The 23,828-nt window shown below is 41.2% G+C and overlaps 1 protein-coding gene across 15 annotated transcripts in view; it reads left to right on the top strand.

The window, feature by feature from the left end:
* celf6 (CUGBP Elav-like family member 6) overlaps positions 1 to 23,828 on the top strand; it is a 131,455-nt gene that overhangs the window by 52,725 nt on the left and 54,902 nt on the right. The window lies entirely within an intron of this gene.

Here is a 23,828-nt window from a genome sequence, read left to right as displayed (position 1 = left end):
CTCTTTCTTTACTTCAGAATTGCTCCCAATCCACTGTAGATACTGTTTCTTGCTTTCACTGTCTATTGCTCTCCTTCTCGTTCTCTTCTTTATAAACACTCTGGGCTTCTTCTTTGTCTTGTAGAGCTCAACCACAAGTCTGGCCTCCAGCATCTGGCATTTATCTTCATCTAACCTTGTCAGTTCCTTCTTCCTCTACCTCTTTATTTCATTTTCTAGCACAACTCTTTTATACGGTCATGTTAAGACCCTGTCACAATGGTTTTGACCCTTCCACATACTGTACATTTAATCAGTTGCTTGTCATGTTGGTGATTTAACAATTTAAGCTTATTCTGATAGGTGGCCCTGGCTAAAAGCATCAGGTAGATGTAAAAGGTAAAATGTAATCCTCTGGCCTTCCACCTAAGCATCCTCTTAACATCTAATGATGGGGATAAATCTCCTTCTCATACACATCACTGTGCATTTTACCTTCATTGAGGCTCAGTCATGGCATGGATGACCAGTGGGGGTGTGTGTTAGGGCTACGGTTAGTTGGTTAGGTCCATATCCTACTGGTGACTGATCCTCTCATTCCCGAGAGGCCTCAATAGATTAGAAATAATCATCTCTGTCTCTCATACCCAGCCTGCCTATGCACACCTCCTTTTTGCAAACCTCACAGCCAGTGTTGCTCATCTTTCTCTGTGTGCCGTGCTGCCTGAATGCATCTACTGATTGAATGACATGTTTGGGAAGTGATATTTATAGTGTGCAATGTATTGTTTGTCCTGCACTGTCCCTTTGCACTGAATGTTAGATGCTGTGGTCCCTGTACAACATCTTACTGAACTCACTTGTTACCGGGTGAGTAGTCTGAGTCATAAAAACAATTGTGTACTTTTAATACAGTGATTCTCATTGTTATTTCAGTGCTGAAGCCTATCTTTAATGCAAGGATCAGGGTGTTTTCTTTGGTGGTACTTGTCACAGGGAGGCTTGACAGGTGGCCAGAACAGTCTGTCACCCCATCCGCTGGTGACATTTGAGCGATATGAAAATGGCTTTGCGCGCATGACGCCAGGGCTCAGCGATTCCTATTCAATTAAGTCCATGAACAAACCTTCTGTGTGTTTCCCTGCTGATAAAGTCATAGCTATTGACTTGTGAGGAACATGAGTGACGATTATGAAATCTGTTTGCTGCTACACAATGAATGCTGAACAGTCTGTTTGTCTATTTGCCAGGCAGGAGGTAGACAAATAGATGCTCATATCAGTGAAATGAGATTGGGGGACGTATAGCAAAACCTAAAGGCTAAACCCCAACCAATGCTCCAACCAATGCCACATACTGGCTAGAAGACATTTGCTTTTATATATTTTATAAAAGTGTATTTTCTCTGCTGTCAGTTCCATAACATCATATACATTGTCTTGGGAACATGTGGCTCGATGGGCTTTATTAGCACTGAGCAGTTCACTCCCATAATGGCAAGTTTTGGTGGTTGACAAATAGATTTAATACAAAAAGGACAGAGTGTGGACCACAAAAGACTCTGTGACCTTTTTCAGTTTGCTTCTGCTTCTGCCCAGTCCACCTGGCCCATTTAGCTCCAGCACCTGGAGCTCACGATTACACTATTGATCCATTGACTGGCTAGGCTTCATCTGTCCAACCCATCCACCTTAGAGCACTTCAATTATCAGAGCCATCATAGCTACGCCGCTGCGAGTGGCAGCTTGTCCAACACTGTAATCTGTCAGGGAATGAGATCCCAACCGCCACGTCATACACCAGACGCTCCCCCATAAGTCACCTTGATCATGAAGGGCCTGCAGGTGCTGACAGGGTTCTCAAAGGTCCCAACTAGCCTTGGATATCACTGCAGCTCAAGTTTAGTTTAGCTGCACAATCTACCCAACACCAACTCTACCCCAGTGCTCAAGATTGAAAAAATGGCCTTACTTAGACACAAATGTACTAAAAAGCTGGAATATGGTTTAGTTTCCCCACAGAAGGTGATCAGGCTGAAAAACTAATCCTGGATGTACATGTTTCAGCCCATTGTTTGGTCATTCAGCAGTTCTTTCCCTACTGTGCATGATATAAATCCATTTAATCTTTTCTAATTTCACCAAATCCAAACTATTATTCTTGGCCTGCATATGCAAGTCTTAATTCAAGTAAAAAACAATATTTAAAAGATGCATTATTGTTTTATTGAAAAGTCTTAAACAGTCTTCATTTAACAACAGGTGTAGATGCTAAGGTTGTTAAATGTTCAAGCAAATGTTCTCACATGTAGATAGTATTGTGCCAGAGGACACAGTTTACAGTTCAAGTAATTTTAAAAATCTGAATAAACATAGAAAAAAAAACTATTAATATAATTAGAACTTGCTACGTCAATCATGAAAACATCTGATGAAATTAGCAAGCAGTGGTTGCCGTGGTTTCCACAGCATTTGCACCTGCTTTATTTAACATTGAATGGCTCCACCCCAGCTTTGTTTTAGTGGGATAACTTAGCCTCTCTAAATATGTTATCTTTACACATAATTAAAAGCTAGTGTCTGTGTTTGCATTTAGTTTGATGAAGAACAGCTGTTGAAAAAAGGTTTTTAAAAGACCAACAAGTAATAAAAAATGCCATATTGAAGAGAATTAATTCAGTACTACCAAAGAGCCTATAAGTACTGGAACAATAACATGCCATAATCCTGTAAGACTGTGTTCATGGTACAATATAGCCTAATTAATATGGGATAAAAAAGTATTTTACAACGTATGACAGAGACAGAGAGGGTCATGCATCACATCCACATTGATGAAAACCAAAACAAAAAAATATCCAAAACCCAACAAGAAGCAGATTGAACCAGCTGACATTCTGAATTCAGCATTGTTTCTCCTTTGTGTGTGTGCGTGCATGAAGGTGCTACACTTAGACAGTTACTACTATGTTTATTCAAAGAGATTTAATATTGCTGAAACAATATCATAGTAAACAACACTGAGTCACAATTCACGAACCATAGATGTGACAAATTTGTGCCCCTCCAATAGGCATGTATTGGAGCCAGGTAAATAGCAACCAGACGTTTTTCTATTATGAGAGACAGCAGACGTGAAATCACAAAGGCAGGTTTTTAGAAGCAGTGTGTCCGGTCTGAACTAGCTGGCCAGTGGGGGACAGGATATTGATCTGAGATTCCGTCTGAGCTAGGTGAAACAGCACGGCCATACTGCCGCCCACGCCAACACACAGCAGCTCTATAAAAAGATCAGATTGGGGAAGTAAGGCTGTGTGTGGGAGAGGGATGCAGAAAGAAAGAAGGGAAGAGAGGCTGTGTGCATATAGTATGTGTGATTGTGTGACAAGAAGACAGAAAGTGTTTGTGTGTGTGCATGCAAGTACATATATGCCCGCTCGTCAGTGTGTTTGTATGCCCCCCCGCCAGGGTGACTCTTGCTGACAGCCTCAGGTCTGGAGGTTTGTGACTCAGAGCTGCAGTAATAGACAGAGCTGGGCTGGAAGCAAGGCCAAATGGACTGCATTCAAGGCAGAAATTAGTCACCACATTTCTCTCTTTGAGCACACCGCCATGGTGCTACTACTTTTGCACAGAGAAATGAGTAATATCAACAGTAAATCAGCAAAACTAGTTTATCCATTTGAGGCTTCAACTACCTATTGAGCGAAATAGTTTGGATATGTGAAGAGAGCTGCGGAAAGATAACGGCTGTTCCTAATAGGTGACACATCCTTTCACCTATCATTACATAAGTGTTATTTTCTCAACCCTTTTCCATCTGGGTCTCTGGGAGGAAGTTCTCAACAGGTTTTAGTTGATTTGATTTTTTGTTGTAATGCTTTGCTTTGATTTGAATTCCTATCAAGCCATAGTCACTCCTCTAAGATTACTGACTAGAAAATACAGCATTTTCCCAAGTGCATTGCTTGCTGAAACTTTGGCCCATTCATTTGTTTCATCTACATAATTTCACTGAGCTGTAATTACCATAACAAAGATTTGGTGTCCCCGGTGACATTGCTCAGAGAACAAATTCAAACTCAATAGCTCTCAAATAGCATCTAATATAAATGAGAATTGGCTGGGATGTTGACAGCTTTATGATATGCAGTAGATAAGGTAGAAAATACAATGGATTAAAGGTGTTTTCACAGCAAAGTGGCTCTTAAAGTACCATTGTAACAAAGTAATGACACTTTCATCTTCACCCTTTAATTCCTTTGCCTTGTCTCTTTTTAAAGGACAGCATTGAGACTTTGGGCCCTACTTTAACTGCACAAGTGCAAAGACAAGCGCAAGGTGGTAAGCACATGAACTGTGTGGGTGTCTATGTGCGTCTTCTATTTTGGGTGTGGTGATTATTAAATACTATCTCAGGTCACTGCTGTCATAGCTCTAAATGAGGTTGTGCCAACCACAGATAGATGTCATAATGACAGCTCAACAAATGGAAAGCTTTTCTTCAGGAAATGTCTGCATGGTTCAGAGCATCAAGACACGAACACACACCACCATAAATCTGTAGTTAAATAGAGTAGAGTTACTATAATAACAACATAAATAAACAAAGGAAAGAAAGAAAGAGAGAAAGAGAGAAAGAAAGAAAGGAAGACAGACAGAAAGAAAGAAAGAAAGAAAGAAAGAAAGAAAGGCTTTTACGTGGTTTTAGTATTTATTGTTACACAATAATGTTTGCACTGCATTGTGTTTCAAGGATAAATCATGAGATAATACTTTTGCTAAAAAGAAAGTTGGAAAAAAGGCTATGATGAGCCCTGATAACCCGACGTGCTGTTCAGATAAAAGCAGAATAGAGAAGAATAGAGTTATAACCTATGAGTCTGATGTATGTATAGGTGTGTGTGGTTATACTGTAGCATGCCGGTGTTGTTTTCAGGCAATTTCATGATTACAGCCGTGCATAATGGCACTGTGCTCTGGCATGGCACTTCTCAGAGGCTGAAGATTAATCAACATATCAGTACTGCTTCCTTCAGATGCTGCAGGGATTTAATGGATTTAAAAAGTTCTCCATACAGTATAAAGCAACACATAAAACAGCAGACACTGTAATAATCATTCAGATTAATTTATAGATCACTGCAGAATTATTTATTGACTTTTCTGCTTCAACTACATTGAATGTTATTTTCTGTCCTAATTTTAATTGGAGTGTTTAATTGAAATAATTTCTATTTTAAGCATGAATCTGTTGTTGCAGCACATCTGCAGCAAGTATTTAGTTTGATCCTGTTGATAAAATCACCAAAGCAGTGGCGAATTGACTTTGGCTCTGAGAAGTCAGATTTCAGGGCAACATCGAGAACAAAATTTCCACCAATATACGACGTCTTTGCGCTGCTTCATCTGACTGAACCACCCACCTGTCTGTGCCTCTCCTCCCACCTGTGCTCTGCGCTGGACACCAAAATACCACATAGACGTGGAAAACAAAGGAAAACACAGCCACAGCTGGCCATCGTGCCTCCAAAAAAACATTGCCCTTTTAATTTTACATGCTTTCTGATCTTCAATAGAGCTTAAGTGGACAGTGTATCAAAAGATGACTAAGACCATAATACTCCTTTTTTACATAAAGGTTGTGGATCACTTCTTATCGATGGAAGAAATTGAAAGAAAACAACCGTACTTATTTTAGACTAAACTTGTTTTAGTTGTGAGACACTTGAAATAAATAAATAAAGTTTTAATGGATTCATTACTTTTTGTTACTATGTTATTCACACACCTTCTTATCACTGCTGCCCATAGCACAGACATCTATACCCTGGATGTCAGCAATGTTTATGAAAATGGTCCCTGGTAAAAAAAAAAAAAACCTTCAATTTTAGTGAAAGTGAAAAGCATATGATAAACGCTGGGAAAAGAAAAAAAATAACCAAGCCAATGTCAAGAGATCAAGGAAAACCTTTAAGTCGTAAAGCTGGAGTGACAAGGCTAAGAAAGGAATTATCAAGAGAAGCCTGGCCCTACTTTGCCCCTGTCGTGCTTAAACAGGCACTTTGCTGTGAAAATTGCTCTAAGCCACTGTATTTTCTACCTTATCTCCCACATATCATAAAACTGTCAACATTCTACCCCATTTTCATTTATATTGGATTTTATTTGAGAGCCACTGAATTTGAATGTGTTCTGTAAGGGTTCAAAGTCTTTGTTATGGGAAATTCATCTCAGTAAAATTACACAGGAGGGCATTACAGTGGCTCTTTGGTTTGCACTGTCCCTTTACAGTGAAAAGAGTTGCCCTCTTCCTTTCTGGGTGGCACTTGGTTGTGTGGGCACCGCAGGGTGCTCTGGCTTCCCAGATGCAAAATATGTACAACTGTAGATTCTCTGACGAGTACAAAAAATCTGACTGTGTTTGAACTGGCTGTAGTGTTTTCCAGCTATTTTAAAAGCGAACCCTTCCCCTGTGACTCTAAATTGAAATCATCAGTAGGATTACTACAAGGATTTTTATTATTTCTACATGGTTTTAACAATATTTTCCTTTCCCGGGTCTGAGTAATACTTGACAGTCCCTCGGTCTTGCTGTGCCAAGCCCCGTGCCCTAGATCTGCCCGTGCTGTGCCCTGCTCAGGTGTTGCAACAGATTGTCCACGCTGTTTCACAGGAGGAAGACTCCACACTGCTCCTCTCTTTCAAAGTAACGTGGGGGATTAGTATCTGTGCATCCTCTCCAGCCTTTTATCCAGAGCTAACACCTTTACCATGACACCAGCCGCACAAAACAAACGCCGGCTGAGCCTTGTAGCACACACGCATGCAGCACGTTCCACAACATGGGCACTCTGACTGCGCCTGGGTGTCAACACTACCCAACTCAATTACTTTAGTCTGTAGCGCACCACTAATCCCCACCCTACCCCTCCTCTACCCCGCCACCATTATTCCTGTACATCAACAGATTTGCATGTACTTTCACGCCACTATTTAGTTTGCTGTTTATTTTTAGAAGCCCACGCCTAATTAGGAGGAGCTGGTGTAGAACACAAGCATAAACGGCAACATTAGTGCTGGCGCTAATGAGAGAAGATATTATGGGTAAAGCTCAGTTATTTCATCCTGTACTCTATTATTATTCTTTCATTATCATCTCAGCGGATGGCTGACCCTCTACCTCTCTTGCTCTCACACTCTTTCTCTCCTTCTCTTGCTCTTGGCAGTGTTGGGATCCCACTTCCTACCTAATGTGTGGGTGTTCAGGTATATATAGTTGTGTGTAAACATACACGTGTTTGATCATGTTGGCATGTTTGTGTGCATGCTTGTGCAAGACAGACCCTTCTGACAAAGTGCAAACAACAATGAGCCATGGGGAATGATGTGAGAAAACCACTGAGTCGTCCCCTGCACACCTATTTTTCATATCAGCCATTAAATACAAGCCCTCATCTCCAGTCCCCCACTCCCATTGTTCACCTCATTGGGAAAAGAAGACACAGCGGAGAGAATCAAAAGTAATCAGTGTACGTCAGGGACGCTTCATAAACCCTATGCCTGTGTTGCAGCAACGATTTCCCCAATCACTGGCTGATTTATGTCTCTCTGATTTTATTTTTTACTGTGATAACTCTCATCAGTTACCATAATGCACCTGGGCATGTTCCATGCAGACGCTGATGATTTTTGGTGTGGGGTGGTGTGATTAAATGGAGTGGTAGGGTGAGGTGGAATGGAGAGGTATTACACAAATTATCCGTCACATTGGCAATGTGTCCATGGAGGCAGAGCAGTCTGCTGTGCTCTATGTGAGCCAGCCTCATCATGGCCTCGTTGTCTTTACCATTTTCCTTGTACTACAGGGACAGTAGCAAGCAGACAATGGTTTTAAAGGACGGATACTTATAGGTAAATACACATTCTTGTCTATTAGTATGTGAGATAACATAACCACAGATGCATATGTCAATCATCATAGTGACCAATCTGATACAGACTAGAAAGTTTTTAGTTTTTTCCCACAAAGCTTAAACCCATCACCATCATTTTTAGCTAAGTTAACTGTACAGCTTATAAGCAATTTGGCACAAATAAACCAAGTTTAGGTAGAGTTTTCACCATTTTATCTTGAATGAGGGAAGACGGGCTGTGAGTTGTCATCAGTTACCTGGTCAGTGGTGGCAGGAAACTGTAGGGCTGTGTGCCGTCACGCCTGTCTCCCCACTGGCCCTCTCGGGCTGGAACCCCTCTGTGCTCCTCTGCCTAATCAGGCTGCTCAGTATGCAGAACAAGCTCCCTGACGGCCCCAGCGCTCAGCCCCCAGTCGCTGACCTCCCCTAAAGCTATGGAACCGAGCTGGGCTGAGCTGTGCCCAGTCAGCCGGTGCCAGATGTCAGATGGGATGGATGGCAGAGATAGTTATGCAGAGGAACAAGCAGGCCTGGATCAGGTAGCATTGGCAAAGACTTTTCTACAGTTTGCCTACTGGGGAGCCAGATGGGTGTTGTTTGTTTGCCACGTGAGACAACAAATGTGAGTGTCAGAATGTTGGAACATCCACAGGAAACTATATGAAAAGCAGTTTTTTAAATTTTATTTAATTGGCTGATAAATCTCCACACACTATACTCTCCTAATGGCCTTTTTTAATACCACAGCATTAAACTCTTGAAATGATATTTAAAATATTGGACCTAAGGTCCACTTTTGTGCACATTCAATTACTGTAAAATTAAAGACATAAAATCTGCTACTTTTTAATATAATTAATACATACACTAGCAATGAAACATGCGCTATAATGAGTTCATGAAAGCTTACATTTGCAGTGCCTGTTAGCACTTAAACAGAAAAAACCCTCTGCCACCCAGGAGCTGATGTGGTTCACAGCTACGGATGCAAGAGTGCTTTATCTAGAATAAAACAGAAGATATGCAGTCAGGTTGTATGAGCAGAAATAGCCACCATGAACAGTAAAATAAAATAAAAAACACACCCAAAACAAAAACTTCAATAGAAAATACAATAATCATGGGCAAGCAAGAACACTAAAGAGAAATGTTGACATCTCTAAGCCACGCCTTGATTAAATATCAGAATTACTAAAAGATAAACACTAGGCTCTCAGTCTGAAAATGTTCTGTTAGTGCCCTGTTATTGTCAACTGTGGCTCCAGTCAACATTGACTTTATCTTTAGTTCTATGTTTACTATGTTTATTTCTGAGCCCACCAAGCTGTTGCTATTGATTGGTCATAGATTTGCAGTAATAACATATCTCAACAGTCATTCATTCATTTTCCACATGCATATGATGCAGATATTACAGTCTCTGTAGGCATGGCCTGATGTGCTGTTATTTGTTGTTGTTTTACTAGTGTCAGTATAACAGCTTGTTCTTGTTTATTTGGGGACTGGGGACTGCTGTCAGTCCAGTGACATCACAGTACTAGAAACACTATTTTTAACGTGATCATGGGGATGTGAAGTGAAAAACACCAAAGCACTGACCACTTGTCGCTAAAGGTGTGGCCAGACTAAAGAAAAAGAAAATTCATACTCAAAGGCAAGGGATCCAGAGGATACATCTTTGGTAGATACTGCAGTGGGGAAGTGAGACATACATACACGTTTCAGAGTGTGTTTTAAAGAATTACACTGGTTTGTTAAATATTCAACACTTAGTAATGGTACACAAGGCATATTATTTGTGCACATATTGAATATGCACAGCCTGCTCCATTCACACTCCCTAATGAAGATAAGGCTGATGTAATCCAAAGCAACACAACACCCATAAGCACATACTGATGTTCACACACCTACTGTATGTCAGGCAATTTCACCAGAAAATCACAATCACAAAAAACTCTCCTCCCTGGGAATTCAGAAGTAGAATTCCATGTCTGCCTCTCAACATGTCACACTAAAAAAGGAGTCTGTCTGGGTATTGATCTCTGGGAAGGGAGTCTGTCAGACTTGCCGTGTGTCTGCCCCCGGCTTCCAGCTCAGCCAGAGCCCAGAGAGGATGTTATCCCCTGGGGCTGATTAGAGGCATTTCACTGGGAGACTCCCAGGTCACTTTTTAAGCTCCTTCCCCCTCCTGCAAGGCTGCCATGTCACACGCCCGAGACTCAGGGAGATGACTCCAGAGGAAAATGACATATTTCTTACAGCTGTTACCTCCCAGTTACTCATGTTTTTTTTTAGCTATTTTGTGGTATGTGTGTGTGTGTAACATAAAGTTTAGAAATAATTACTGCTGTTAGTTCAGGTTGCCAGTGTGTGTGTGTGTGCGTGCGTGTGTATGTGCAATCTTTCACCTCATTGTCACTGCTGTCCTCTGATTGATCACATGGTCTGATTCTGTCAAACACCAGTGCCAACCCACTCACTGCTGTGAGAGAGAAAGGAAGACAGTGAGCTAAGGAGAATCACCTATTTCCATATTTTCATTGATATCGGTTTGTTTTGTAATTTTACAGTTATCATCAAATCTGTAATCTGTATCAAATCACTTCCTATTTTTTTAAGCAGTTTGTGAAGTCTGTTTTATGTTTCATAGACTTTGTAGAGAGAGGCTGTAGTAGAGAAAGAGATAGAATTGATAGAGAGAATAATATGAATGTGATGTGTGTGTGAAGAAAGACCTAGCTATAGGTGAGAGATGAGTAAGAAGGAGGGGATGGGGAACTGAAAAAGGAATATACAGAAGCAGTCTTTTGGCATTTCTGGTGGAAAAGCTGAGAATATTCATTGAATACTCACTATTCATTCACTACTCACTATTCATTCACTACTCATACATTACTACATCCTTTAACCTAGCAAACACAACTTCAGTAGCTGTACAAAGGCAAACTAAAAGGGTTGTTTGCAAATGCTCCTGTGATGAACAGATTATTCCTTCAAGGAACAAATTCCCTTAAAGGTCTGTCTAATCTTAGAGATTAGATATTTCTGTCAACCTGACATGACTGTCATTGCCCAAATGACAATCTATTGTTGGTGATAGTCACTTCTGCTAGCACAGGAAGTTAAAACAAAACTATCTCCTTGAAAGAAAACTCACCAACATCATATATTTAATTTGGTCTATTATCTCTTTTTTTTTAAATCATTATATATTCTATAAAGTCACATACTGTAAGTATGCTATGATTCATTTGTAACAAGGTCCACCCAGCTGCTGTCGCCATTTGATGCTGCATGGAAATTGCCTGATGCAGCTTTAAAGCCAGGAGAAGTGGACAAATCTTCAGAGGTAGTTTGTAACTGAATAAGTCTTGATACAGCCTCTATCAGGGGCCCTGAGGTTGTGATGCCATGCCTTCTGTCTCTCAGCAGGTCAAAGCTGGGACAGGGCGTCTACCGGGGGGCAGACTGACCTTTACCTTATTGAGTTAAGCGTGATGAGATTACAGAACAACCTCAACTGCCAGGCCTATTACCACCCTGTTCTCCATTAGTGACCTCTGGCTGGGACTAAATGTATACAGTACGTGCATCCAGACTGCACAAATACACATATCCACATGCACAAAGACAAGGTTACATGTAATAAACCATATACATGTACACACAAAGATATGCACCAACACACACGCAAGCATGCACGCGTACAGTTTGGTAGGTACCAGGATAAAGGATTGAAATTACTATATATGAAAGGTTGACACAAGTGTATTTATTTGTGTCCATGTAGATGTACCTTTAGAGTAGTGTGCGTACAAGTCTCTATTTATTGTGCAGCAGAGCCGGCCCGCGGGGCGAGCATGCTCTCTCCTTCTTTCGCCTTGTCGCGTTTGTCTGTTCCTATCTGCCTCACAGCCTCCTCTGCCTCCCCCACACTCTGCCTGGGGAGTGATTAAATCAGTGTATGCCTGTCCACAAGCCAAAGAGATTGGCATACACACACAAACACATACACACCACCAACACCCGTGCAGTCGCACACACAGTGACGTAGCACAGGCCCAAATATACAGCCTGATACAGACTCATTTATGACAAGCATTTGAACACAAACTTATATTACATTAATAATAATATTTATTCAGTCTTAAACATGGTCTGCTACAAGATTACATTTTCTCAGCCTGTCACATTTTGTATTGCAGCTAAATTGCTGTACTTAAGGCCATCTGTGTGTGTGTGTGTGCGTGTGTGTGTGTACACGCTGTAATTAAGCATGTCCATATTAGGTCCTCTAAGATCTGTCCACATCATCCTATACTGCTCTGTATTGCTGGTTGGTAGGATATCAAACACAGTGTGTGTATGCAGGACAGTGTGTGATACATACACTGTATCTGTACATTATACTGTGTGATCACAGCAAGCTACTTTGCCTCCTTTGTATGCCTTGCTGGAAGTGTCTTGATAACCGACTGTATATGTGTGGTGAGGCATCCTAACGTGTGTATTTGAATGTTTGCTCTCCACATGAAGTTTTGACCAGGTGTGTATTACTGTGTGTAATTGTCTGTGTGTGAGCCTGTGCATGCGCGTGTGGCAAGGCGTCCTTATGATAAGTGACTCCCAGGCTGATTAAAGAGAACTCTTTCTCTCCATAATGAACACAGGAGATCCATCAGCCATTGCCTTTGAGGAACGCCAGGCGCGTCAGCAGCTAAAGTGCCTGTGATCTCTTGGATTTCAACCAACGTTGATTAACTTGGCAGCATATTAAGTGGAAAGGTATTGAGCTGGCTGGAACAGCAAAAAACACATCACTGCGAGTTTGTCTTGTACGTAGGCGCTGATATGAAGCCATATTTGCATATCTGCATAAAGTTAAAGTGCTTATGTTTGGGAATCATTGCAAATATGATTCGTTTTTTGGGTCAGCCGAGTGGATCAGAGTATTATCAGGCTTATGCCTGTTCAGGTCTAATGAAGCACAGGGAGTGTGTACTTACATGTACACTAACGTAATGAGTTTTTCTATTTCACATGTTCACCAGCATATTAAAAAAAAACAAAACAAAAAAAATTTGAGGAAGAAAATGAACTGATTTTAACTAAACCGATTCATACAAAATGGACATACATATAGATTTACAGATAAAGGATATAGCAATTCTTTAAATGATTTAATATTAGCTAGTTAATAAACAGTGATGTGAAAAAAACCCACATTAGTTACTTCATGATGAAAAATAAATCAGAATTTATATACACATTTACTGTGGTTTGCTTTACGTCCTCATTTAGAATACTTGGCTGCTTATAACAAACAATCAAAAAAGTATTTCATTAAATCTCCCTGCCATACAGTAAGCTCACACACATCTGGGGACATATTGAGGGTACTCTCATAGCTTAATACAGTATAATTAAACATTTCAGTCATAAGTGCAAAATGTCAAAGTTCGTACATAGGGAAGAGGCTATGTCACTCATTGGAAAATTAGGCAAACTATAGTAATTACAGAGGACTTGGTTCCTTTAATCTTGGGTCAAGGGCCTTTGCAGGGGCATTTTGGAGGCTTCAGCTCAAACTGCCATCCAAATAGAGCATCCATTTCTCACTTCAGATATTTAAAAAATGCATGCGTGGCCCACATACTGGCTTTTACTAAACATTTTTATTGCTCATTCAGTGTCTCATTCAGATTAATTCACCAGATATTGTTTGTTCTTCAGGATAGTTGTAGTTATCCTGCACCTCAGTCTGATCTCCTTTACCTGCACTGTGACAAAGGCAAGTCAGGTAGAACAGGTCTGGATGTGTCTGGCGATCCCCAGACGTCCGGAGATGTTGAGTTAAAAATGCAGGGAGGGCAAATGGGGATTCAGTGTAAATGTACAAAGGTAAACTTCAATAAGGCAGCGTGGGGAACAGTCCTGCTCTTTTATCATTTATTGGCCAGTGCTTTCACAGCCTGCTGGGAGTTGTCCCACTTTTTCCACCATACACACCCTGCCACGTAGGTGAACCCTACTAATATGGGATAGGCCCTTGCCTCTTCTGCAGCCTGCTGCCTGATCTGATATGAGCCCATTGGGAAGGTTGCTCGCATTTTCACTCCAACTACATTTCCCAGAAGGTCTTACTCTTGGCTATACTGAACCCAGGGGCACATTGATAGAGAAAGGTCCTCAAATCTGATTCCGAACTAAGTGGAAAAAACATAAAATCAGCCTTTGTGCAGGCTCATATTTCATCTCCAAACACGTCAACTGTAGCAAGCTGTCCTATTTTGAAGTTGAGTTGCGAGAGAATTTTTAAGAAGTAGAGCCATTCAAATGCCTCCAAGTCAATTTCATCCCCCTTTTCCTCTAGTCAGTCATGGATTGTCGCTCCCCTACCATCGTGGGTAATTTGTTTCCTCATGTTTACAACATCAGACATGGCTTTTGATTATGCATTTTGTGTTTGGAAATGAACTCATCATTTCTGCTGTAGATGGCATTGAACTGAGCTAGCCTGGAGAAATGGACCTAGATGTCAAGCACTTTTGATCACTCAACAAAATGACTCCATCTGACCTCTGGGAGGGGGGTTAAACATTGTCATGTTGTATAGCACACATATAAACCTCTTTTCCCTTTTTAGTCCTGTCTTGATAGGCCTGAGTTTTCCTTTGTTGTGTGGTATTCCACTGACACTCTCACCCAGGATTAAAATCTTAATTAACTTGAGTGTCAGTCTGTCTTCCTATCGTTTAGAAGGGAAAGAAGAGACTGAGGAGGAGAGGGTACTGTGGTACATGGGATGCTCGCCAGTCTACTGCAGGGGGCACCGTTAGTGTGGCTGGCACTGCTGCTATGCTTTGTCTGCTGAGCCCCTCCCCCACTCAGCTTGCTCTGTCTCTGAGTTTGTTTCTGTCTGTCTCTGTGATGAGCCTTCATGAGCCTTGGTGAGACACAAAAGCAGCACATATTTCTCAGAGCGTGACCTCATGTTGTGAGGCTGACATGGCCAAAAATAAAGATTTTTTCCCATTTTACTTGGGAGGGTGAGTCAAGAGTATGCTAGCCATCATTTGTGTCCGCAGCCGCAGGCGCTGGCTAGTTGACGTGGTCTGATCGTGTGGGTCACCTTTGTAACAGAAATGACACGCCTGATCAAAGGCTGGCCATTTGCCGCTGGGATGCCTCAGTCTTTGCGTCCAGCTGTGCCGGCCTGCTTGTCTGACCTTGGCCTCACATCATGGGGGTTTGTGTGGCAAATAATGGCTAATCTTGTCCGGGCAAGTGCTCCTTTGGTATCCATTCATTCCTCGTTTCAGTCTGGAATTCCTGTTTCACCTGATGAGTCTGTGTGAACACAGCTGATCAGAGGATGGCCATCCATCTCAGATGTGGCCAAGATGGGCTGTGGGTGATGTTGGGGTAGGGGGCCACATAGTTGAAAAAATTCTATCACTATCAACTGTTAATGATAAAACGACATCTTGGCTCAGCCTGGCCAGTATCTCTCCAATCTGCTTCTACCTTCCTGAAGCACTTTGCCTGAAGGGGGCGCTGTGCTGGATGCTCATGCTGGCTATTCTGTACATCAGCCATCTGCCCATGAAGGCTGGACCTGCAACATCACTGCCACTATGACAACTCTCACACCAGCTGCCTTTATTTCTGCAGCTTTGTTTCTTTGTCAGTGTGAAATACCATTTGAATTCCAAATGGAGCATAAACAACCCATAATCTGAGTACAGATAATAGTGTTTTTTTCTCGCCCTAGTATGACAGAGCTTTTATGTGCTGAGGCTATTCTATCAGCTTCCTATGAAAGCCCTGTGTTTTTTTTTCTCTCTCTCTAAGCCCTCAGCAAGTGATCCGATGGGCCTCCCACAGCAAATGGCAAATGTCTCTTCCCATGTAAAGTACTCATAGCTCTTTATTGAGGATCATTGCACTGGCAGTATCTTTCAGCCAAACATCAGCGTTACCATTGAAATGCTGAAATTAATTCTGCAGCCAGGGTAAAAAGGTGAACAGTCATAACAGTAAACTCTCTCTCTCTCCCTCACCCCCCTCCCCTCCCTCTATCTGTTTTCCCTTTTATATAGCCAGGAGCAGTGTTTTCCCCCCTTTTTTTTTGCTGGCCGAGAATGTCTTTGCATCTGAAATGTGCATTAATGCACCGGTAAGGTCAACTCAGCTCATTTAAAAAACAAAGCATTCAGTGAGTCGTAGGTCTACGGGTCTGCTGGCGCACAGGAAAGATTTATTGTCTGCCCTGTGCTTGTGCTGCCGCTCCTCGTTACCAGCCAACTCTGACCCCGTCCTGCCGACACCGCAGAGATGCTTAATTTCCACGGACAACTTCTGTATGAATACATTTTCTACTTGTGCCCTGGCATGGGTTGACACCAACACACCGCCAGGAGGGTTGGGTGAGAGAGAGACTAAGGGAAAGGGAGAGACATCTGCTCTGTTCACCCACCCTGCTATGCCCTATTGTGCCGGGACCAGTTGCATCCCTGTGGTTTATTCTACTATTTTCCTGTATGTGTGAGTGTGTGTGTGTGTGTGTGTGTGTGTGTGTGTGTGAGTGCGTGTGTGTGTGTGTGTGTGTGTGTGTGTGTGCTGTTGGAGAGGAGTGGAAATGGAAGGTGGGACAGAGTGCATGCAGGAGTAAGGGGATGCTTTGCCATATGGCCGATTCCCTGCTCGGGTTGAGTGCGAGAGGAGCAAAAAGAGTGCAGGCACTGGAGACGAGCAGAGAGAGCAGTGGAAAAATGTCACTTTATTCAAGTCATTTAATCTTCTGTCGCTCTAAGAATCTTATTTTCCTTCAAATTTGAGAAAAAAACCTACCATTGTTGCAAAATTATCTGACTTGATTCTAATGAAATCCAACTTATTTTCTCTAAATAAGCTGACATTATCTTACAACACGTCAATATGTAACAATATGAGGTCCTAACAGGAATATGCAATACAATTAAACTAATTGATAACAATTAAATCTTGCTCAATGGGAAAATAACCAGCAAGGATTTTTTTTTAACACTGAACCTAGGCTACATATTAAACTGTCAATATGATTATTTTTTGCAGTGTGCGCACAAGAGGCAAGCAGAGGGTGGGAGCCACAAAAAGACCTTTTATCTTGCCATCTCTCCCTCTCTTCAAGAACGTGCCTGGAAGATGTAATGCCTACCAGAGCCCTGCCTCTCTGTGAAGGCCGATAGTGAAGCAACGGGTCTTTGAAAAAGGGGACTCACAAGGTTTTAACTTTTTAAACATATGTTGCGGGTGTTATACTGGACAGGAGTGGTACTAGTGCACAGTGACTGCTTTATTCTCAAATTAATCCATTAAAAACTAAATAACCAGGAAGCTAGTTCTTTTAAATAGAGGAGAACCTACAAACAATGGAGCTGATAGATGGTATGAACTAAATCGAGTTTTTCCTTCCACCCTGAGCTGGAATACATCTTCCACAACCCCATAACACTTTACCATAGGTAATGTTTTTAGCAAGGAAGAAAAAGACAGAAGTAGTAACACAGAAATAAAACAGTGATAGTCACACGTGAAAATAGAATAGAGGCAGACACAGTGGCCCAGGAAAGGTCTGAGATGAAAGAATGACTTCCAGTTTAACAAGGCTTTCAGGGGGACTCTCTTGATCGATGTTCACTGGTAAGGACACACAACTGGTGAAATAATTTTCCAGGGGTTTGTTTCATTTTTCCTGGAGAAGGATTGGACTTAGAATGGATCAAGATATCAGTAACAGACAGCACTCCTACAACAGAGGGCAGCACAAGTTAAAAAGAGGATAGACTCTGTTGCAGCAATTATAAACTTTATTCAATCTACTAGTATTTATAGTTTGCAACATCAACTCTTACCATGCAGTGCCATGTCAGTTTTAGTTTTCTTCCATAATAACCAAGTACCAAAAGCAGAACGAGACCCCATTACCATTTCTGTTGGTAATGCTGTATGATGTGATGTATTTATGGTCAAAGCTATTTTTTATTTAGTGACACATTTCACTATTTAAATCACCTTAACTAGAGATGACATGCCAGAGTTACAAGTGTCGTGGGAGAAATCCTTGAAATTCAAAAATAGTGATGACAGGCTTTTAGAAGTGGCTGAAAATCAACTTTTCCTCTTGATTTGAGAATTTCAGCATCTCTATCGTGATGATAATGTTGTTAAAGGTCTGAGTAGCTCTGGATAAATGAAATCAACATGTCTGCATTTTTTTATCTTAACTTACTAAACTAACAGTTGCTCCTCAGCCACCATCTGCACACTTAACTGCTACCCACAGAAAATACAAACATATTCAATGACTCATCCAATTTTTAGCATTCTGATTATTTTTAGTATTAATTAATTAATTAATTATGATTAGCATTTATGACACTTTTTACAGTGTAGTAACATTGTGGTATGTTATTATCAAAATTGTGCTCTGACCTTTGTTCCTTGAGCAATGAGAGGACAATGTAAAGCCCTAATCCAAAATGTATCTCAGCAAAACATCACAAATATAAAATCAACCTTTTCTTGGATATACTGTACATGTATATTTAACTTTGAAGATTGTACTTCAAAGTGTAGCTCTTTTTTATTACAAGTCTATTTTATCAAATCTATGGTCCACAGAAGAAAAAGGAAGTTTCACAGACGATTTAGGCATATTGCTGATCCACTTATCCAGTCTGACTTACAATGAGAGCAACAGCAGACTGAGCTCATATTATATCTCAAAAAATTCAAGCATCCAGCATCATGAAATGCAACATTTGATGCCACTGTGCACTGATAATATTCCGATTGTAGAGCGATCAGAGTGAAGGACAGACACACGAGGGATACTTTTCTTTTTCAAGATCAGTAAGGTGAGAAAAGAGAAAAGGGGATTCAGTTGGGAGCGAGTTACAAAAAAAGAGACATGCAGAAAGACAGAGACATTCAAAGAGAGAGAAGCCAATGATGCTGCTCATGCATTGGGATCACCACGCCCACTGAGCAGCCTGAAGCTCTGGAGTGAAGGAAGGATTTCATCTGTTTTATCTCCCTTGTCTTCTTCTTCTTCTTCTTCTATTTTTTTATTTAGGTTACACAGAGCACGTCCCTTTTTTTCCCCTTTCCCTGCTTCAGTGAGGCAAAGATCTTAATCGCCCCTGACCGTAATCTACCAGAGTGGAACGCTTTTCTTCAATAGACAAAAAAGGAGCTTATAGATGCTGCACCCTGCAAGGGTATAATATCACAGGGCTATCCTCTGGCAAAATTGGAAGGATATGTAGTGTGTGTTTCTGTGTATGTGTGTGTTTTGTCCTATTAGTTCCTATTGCAGTGAAGTGCACAGCAGACAAAGTGACAGACACAGTGAAACAAAAGAAGAAAATGCCATAACTTCATACAACTTATTCAACTATCTTTCTTTTGCCAATGTAGAGTTGTACAGTTTAGTGAAAGTGTTGATGTAGGTTTTCCATTTTGGTGTCTGTTAGTGTGTGTAGTTTTGGGGGGATAATTTAGTTGTATGCAAGAAGGCGGTGAAAGAAGCAGTCACACACATATTCAGACAAGCATTTTCTCAGCAACTCACACTGAAGCCTAGATTGGGTGAGACAAGGGAAACAATACAAGCATCAGAGCCCCAAAAAGATGTGGGGGCACTGCAGGTGTAATCATAAGGGAAGATTTTGTTGACATCGCTTTAGGCGATACTGACGGATAACAGTTGTGCAATATGCAAAAAAGCCAAACATTTGTTCTGTTTGAATCTCTTTGCAGTCTGATGGGTTGACATTTGACAGTTTAAGATTGTTTGAAAAGTCAACTTACTTCTTTACTGTTGACAATTTAGTATCTTTTTTCCCTCTTCTGGCATCTGAATTGTTCTTATGTGGTAAACCATCCATCTGTAGCTTGGGGTAGACTAAAACTGACACTGTATATTATTTGGAAAGAGAACTGCAATCATAGAGATTGTTTTTTGTTGCCACAGCCAATCCCCCTTAAAGTTTAACTCTTTCTATCTGTTACTGCGTGTCCCTTCCCTCCTTTTCCCCCTTTTTCCTCTATTATTTTACTTTCGACATGCCTCGTTTTCTTTTTTATTTCTCTCTTTCTCTCCATCGCCTCATTTTATTCCTGTTGCTTTTGTCACTTTCTCCCTCTCTGTCGTGGTATTTTCCTGTTCTTTTGTTTCGATGTCACTTCCTATCTCTCAGCAGTGTGTTTTGTCATTTCTTTCTTGGTTCCTGTCTTTTTGCACACCGTTATAGACACACACGCATACACGTACACACACACTCACAGACATAAATAAATCCTCTTTCTCTGAAGTCCCTGAAGTCAGAGAGAGAATATTATTTCCAAAATCCACAAAAAAGTCGCTTGCGCAGAATATTCACAGCGCATTATTTCACTTGAAAAATAACACTCGCCCACCTAGCCTAGAGCTGAGAGCTGGCACATCAAACTTTCCAAGGATTCATCTGAGGTTTAGGCACAGTATTTAGGCAGAGGTGTACGTACAGTAATATGTGGCTCTAGTGGCTCTGCTGTGAGGGGGGCTGTAATATGGTGAAGAGAGAATTTTGTCCTAAGAGCTTTGTGTAATCCTTATCTTAGTATACATATTGTCTCTTTACTGAGGTGCCTCAGTTAGCATGTGTCTCCTGAGTTTCAATGGTGACTAAGTAATGGATGTTCAGGATGGTATCTTTTTGGTATAGTTGAATTTTTATTAACTGATATTTGTTAATACTAGATTTTGAGGCATATTTACCTTATATCCAGTCCACACGGCACGTTAATGATTATGTGAATATAGTGTAAACACAGGTGTGTGTTTGTACATATCTCATTATGAAGACACTGCTCTTCGCTTTCATGGGAACAAATATTAATTATTCTTTTATGTTTGTTTCATAGCAACAACTCGTTTTCACATTTGTTTCAGCCAGTGCTGAATCGGAAACCACATGTGCTGACTGACAAGCCTCGCTGTGATACTTCCTTGTTAAGCATGTTTGTTGTCCGTGTCTCTGTGAACAGTGTGGATTGGGAAATTGGATAGAATCTCATCAGGCGTAAATAATGGCAGCTATCTGTAAATAGCGTTGGAGCAGGGGAGCAACAGATGCTGCTCCTGGTGAAGGAGAAAAGCCTACTCTTCTCCACTGAGCCTGCTCCCCGCATGCTGCCACTCACGTATTTGGCTCCCATTAACACTGATCTATATTAATTCCTTGGAAAAAAAAGGATGAATAAGGAAGTTGATTAAGGAAATGAAAATCTATTCTGCTGAGCTGAAGCTCAATGTGTTCCAGTCTGTTTCACACTCTGGGATTTTTAAACCTTAATGGCTATCCAGTTAGTCACAGATCAGCGAAGCAAGGCTGGGGTACAATGTTTATTTATCCATCTACTTATTCTTTTTTAAACATTTAACCCATCTTCCTCAAGATGTGAGTGGACTTATCGCTTTTATAGATTAAAAAAAGCCTTTCACTTCAACACTTAAGTATAGTCTCTCTAACTCAAGTCTTTCAAGCAACAACCCTATCCTAAATTCTGCATGTGTACAGTCTACAAAAACTCAGTGAGCTACAGTAGCTTGATGAAATGTACCTGGCATTCATCAATAGCCTCAATGAAAGCAAATGCCTTCCTGTGTCCACCGAGGCTTGTATCCTCCCATTGATTTCTGGCCAGGCATTTGCTCACCCCAGCCAAGGTCCAAATGCAATTTAAGTGTTGTGTGGGGACGCGTTTCTAGCATAGAACCTGACATGGAGTGGTCAATAGCCCCAGGCAGTGAATGAGCTCTCAAGTGGTATACAGCAACAGCGAGACGTATTTCCTCTTCCAGCTCACCTCACGCCTCCTCGTCAAATTAAACGAGAGAGGCTGGAGGGCTTTCTGTGGGCCTTCAGTGTGCTTTCACCCTTCCATGTGTAAGAGGACAAGGCAGTTCGATGATAAACACCACTGCTCACATGTGTAGGAAAGCAAAAAAAAATGCAAACAAAAAAAACCCCACTTCAATTATTTCATTTAACATGGCATCAGCTCTCGACCCTCTACTTCAGGAAATTAAATTTCAAAATGGACCATGGTTACTGCAGCAAAACAAAGGAGCATGATGATTAAGGGCGGATTTTAATAATGCCAGATTTTCTACACAGGTCTGCAGAATGGGGGAAATGAATGTAATAATTATCAGGCCTTGTAAGGTTAGTGAATTGAACAAAAAGCCTCTAATACTATGGTGCACAAACTTTTTTCAATGATAATATCTCGTGTATATAATGAATTTAGAGAGAGAGAGCCAGCCACTGCCATATTGATATCTGATGTTTTGTTATTGTGAAGACAAGATAGCTGTACAGCTGTATTTTTATAATAGCTTACACATTTTTGGTCACTGACATTAATACCAAACATATGCTCTGCCAACATGAGATGCTTTTAACATATGCTGGGTTGAGAAGTAACACAAAGCACATAGACGTGTTAGAAATGACACATCCTTTGTTTAAGTGTGTAGACACGCACGAAGGCTGTCACCAGCTTCAGCATCCAACCCCTCAGCCAGGAGAATAATTGCCCCGAGAAGCTGATGGACTGTCAGGAGTCACACGAGCTTGTTTCCTCTGTTCTCCCCTTTTCTTTCCCTCCTGCCTGGTGACACAGACAGACACTACGGAAGCACCTTGTGTTCTCCATGCATGGAGATAAACTGCATATTGCATTCTGTTTCAAGTGTTACAAATCTCTTGCAATAATATAATGAAAGATGTATTATTCATTGCTTCAACAGTGTGACGAGGGGGGGGATGAAATATGCATATGGCCCACGTGCTATTACAAAAAGCCAACGCTGGGCGCTGTGTGACGGGTGATGAGGGAACATCACATCGTGTCTCTGGTGTCATCAAAAGCTGAAGAGGGGAGATTAGTTGAATGAGGACAACACGGGCAGATACACTTCATGGCTGGCAGAATGGCGGTAATATTTGGAAAGAGAGGGATGCTGGTGTAAATAAGCATACATTTTCAATCTACTGTATGATGAGAATCCATTTGTGGTCCCCAGGTGTGACAAACAAAAGGTTTGGATGTGTTTGTTCCAGATCTGTCTAAATGGTTTTGCTTTATTTCCCATAGAGATAGGGTGCGCAGGGAGTGTGGAATTGGGGTGCTGGGGGTGCCAACCAAGTAATTTCGCTGCCTACACTCTGCAGAGGGTATAATTGCAGACCTTAGAAATACCCATTCTGCATTGGCAACGTGTGAAAAGCTTGGGGGGAAGGGCAGGAATTTTGGGTCACACACACCACAAACATGTGGTGTGTGTGTGTTAACGTGTGCAGGACAAGCATGGTTGCACATTAGAATGTTTTCAGCACGTATGCTACATGAACTACCATACACATATATTATTGTGTGAGTAGTGGAAAACATGCCTCTATTGTTTCATTCCAAGAAACCTCATCACAACAGAGTATATAATGCACTATATTTTAAGGGAACATATTCTATTTTATGTCAGTGATTTCCAAGTGTTTCTCTATTGGCCTAGGGGCCTGTGTGAATGAGTAATAGACAGAGTAATGGCTTCATCCTCGCCTGGCTAATTTTTTTTCCCTCCTGCCTTGCAAATACAAAACAAAAAAAAACTGCCACAAAAATGATAAATAGCAGCTACCCAATTACTCTGGCATCACCGTATTCAGGAATTTATGTTTACATTATCAAGATGTACCACTGCTCTGCATGACAACACCTTGCAACAGAAACAAATGGCATTTACATTTCCTCTGGGTGGTAGCTAGGTGCAGGTTCCTATTCATTTAGCCAGTTTCCCTCCTGAAGTAATGGGAGGCCCTGACCTAGAGCCTCTCTGTCA

Source organism: Scomber japonicus, chromosome 1 (assembly GCF_027409825.1).
Source record: "Scomber japonicus isolate fScoJap1 chromosome 1, fScoJap1.pri, whole genome shotgun sequence".
NCBI classification, from domain to species: Eukaryota; Metazoa; Chordata; class Actinopteri; order Scombriformes; family Scombridae; genus Scomber; species Scomber japonicus.
Note: the sequence above shows the minus strand (reverse complement) of the source record. Positions and strands in the feature narration are given on the sequence as shown.